General features: G+C 40.8%; 1 pseudogene; it reads right to left on the reverse strand.

The window, feature by feature from the left end:
• Positions 1-1,257: 1,257 nt before the first annotated feature.
• Positions 1,258-2,584, reverse strand: LOC122809197 (annotated as a pseudogene).
• Between the last annotated feature and the right edge of the window lie 312 nt (positions 2,585-2,896).

The following is a 2,896-nucleotide window of genomic DNA, read 5'->3' on the forward strand; positions in this document are numbered from 1 at the left end:
GCACAGAATTTTAAGAACTTACTTGGATGTGTGCTAAGACTGCAGTGGTGGTGGTGCTGCGGTAGCATTGTCACCTCACCATAAGACGCTGTCCGGTTCAATTCTCAGCTAGAGTGTCTTCTGTGTGGAGACATGCGTGAATGGGCGTACCTTCATTGAAGGTTGTGCATCAGGGCTGGCAACTCGGCACGTAAAAATCCACTGCCAATTATTAGCGGACCGGAGTTCTGCTGTGGCGACCCCTAACAGGGAAAAGCCGAAAGACACAAACAAATGTGGATCTGTGCTAATGGAATTCCAAAACCCGGAATTTTAATGAACCTCATTAATTACGTAGCAAACTGTACTTAAAGATGGGTGCACATTAGGTGCTCTTACTTTCAGTAACACCTGAGTCATAGGTAGCTGATAAGGTAAACTGGCAACTGCTAGCATTTTTTGGGGGGGAATATTATCTCAGTTAAAACTACTCATTCTCAAATTTGTACCTGTTTGGATTTATTTTCAATGAAAATGTGTGTTTTAAGACAAATGCTTGTAACTTCTTGGAGTGCTGTTTGATTTACCTGTATGCATGCAGGTGTTGCCATCTGAATTAAGGACATGCATTAATTTCCCATATGTAGTTGTATAGACAAATTTACATAGCAAAAGAGAACAGTAGATAAAGATGGATCTATGAATTATCTGTATGTCTTATGGGTCACTCCATACACTTTGTGGTGTTTGTACAGAAATCTATGGATTTAGACATTACCCATATGTACTATTTCCTTTTGCTGTTATGGATATTTTTCATTGATAGCTCTTAACACAAGTCTTATAACTACTGGGTCAGTACAAAAATGATCCATACTCTTGTGGGTCTGCTTATGGATACACAGGGTTTCTGACTTTCTGTATGTTTAACACAGCATGCATGCAGACTCCTATGGTGTGACAATGCTGTCTTTGGATTTCCAATCAACAGATATGTAGGGTAAGGGATTCAAATTCCCAGACAGCCTTTACAGATGTCGGAAGTTATGTTGATTTTACAACTGTTATGTACACAGACATTATTGTTATTTTATATGTCACATTAGTATACTTCAAAGTAAGTAGCATATAAACTAAAAAATTCACATTAAATGTACAAATGTCTAGCAGTTAAAGACATTTCACACTTGGCAGTAGATATTGACAGTGACCAATTTCACAGACAAGTGTCCCACAACACAAGTTGCAAATCTAAAAGTTGTCAGATAATGACTACTGTTAAGCAGCTTTCTCCTCACTCTCCTCTTCAAACCCACCTTCCTACCAGGTTGCATCTTAGGTACTGTTAGTATTCTGACACTAGATCATTTATGTACTCTCTGTCTTGGTGAATACCATCTCATCCATACCTTCAACCGTGTACCAGTATAAGAAGGCTTTGTGGTGGAACATGGCTGTGAACTCCTCAGAGTTGTGTTTGATCAGCTCCTGGATGGCAGTGCTGTTGCTAATGAAAGTTGCAGCCATCTTAGGCCTGGAGGTGGGATGGCACAGTCCAAAGTCTTCAAGTTGTTAGGGATTCATTCTACAAAGTAGCTGCTGATAGCTGCTGTTCTTATTCTGAATGTTTAGCATCTGTTCATCCACCTCCTTCATGGACATGCGGCTTCAAAAAGCTGCAGCCAGAGACAGGTAACAGCTTTGCCACGGGTTACATGTAGCCATCATATTTTTGGCATCCAACATCTGTTGGGTGAACTCAGGCACAATCAGGGATCAATACTGCTGACTGCCATGACTGGTCAGAGAGACAACACTTAGCATAAAGAAGTGCAGCTGAAGAAAGGGCACCATGTTTACCACCAACTTATTGAGATTTGCATTCAGCTGGCTTGGGAATCGCAAACAAGTTATAACTCCACTCATGGTAGCAGAGACAAGGTAGTTAAGATTTCTATAAGTTAGGGTGGTAAGTTTTAAAGTACAGAAGAATATGTCATATTATCAGTAGAATAGGTATCATCAGTGTTTTCAACTAGCTGGTGAATAGATGGGGTGGCATTATAGGGCTCCACTACAGTATCCAACACTTTTGAGGATAGTACCACAATGAACACATTCATGATTTGGCCTGGATACTTTTCTTCAGATTTTGCTGATTAGTAAAGTTTCCATGCCAGCACCAGTTTCACCACCAAGGGAGTGTGTCAGTTGGAAGCCCTGTAAGCAGTCACAGCTTTCTGATTCTTTCTCACTACATCCATCACAGAGTCCATGAACTCAGCTGCTTCTGTGTAATGACCTTTGGCAAAATTTTTTCCTGCACCATTCTGATCAAACACAAAGTTATGAGGCCTAAATATCTGCCCAAAAGGTCAAGCTAGGACAGAATCTGTTGTACCAGGTTCCAAGTCCACCAGATTAGCTCTAGGCACATACTTTCTCCATGGCCTCATTGTAGTAAACATTAATCCTCTCAAGCTGCAGGCTGATGTCGCATGACATGTGCCTGTTAGATCAATGCCATGTTCTTCACTAATCACTTCCCAGAACTTGGTTCCTATCTGGTTACCACAGTAGCCTGCAGATGCACAATCTCACCCATATTGCTCACACATTGGGGGTACTTCCAAATGACCACTTACAAAATAACATGCACACCAGTTACTTGCAAATACCAAACCTTTAAACAGAAAATGCTACTGCCAAGACAAAGTATTTCATTGACTTTGCCACTGTATAGGAATTTGTACTGCTTATGGTGAAATAAGCTGTCCAAATAATCATCTGCATACCTGGGCCCCACATGATTATGAACATGAGCATATCACTGTCTTTAAGATGGCAAACAGACCTAGGAGTGACAATTTCTTCCCACAGAAAAATGACATCATACTAGATGCTCTGCCACAACATG

The sequence above is a fragment of the Protopterus annectens genome, chromosome 8.part0 (genome assembly GCF_019279795.1).
Source record: "Protopterus annectens isolate FY-2018-M chromosome 8.part0, PAN1.0, whole genome shotgun sequence".
Lineage (NCBI taxonomy): Eukaryota > Metazoa > Chordata > Ceratodontiformes > Protopteridae > Protopterus > Protopterus annectens.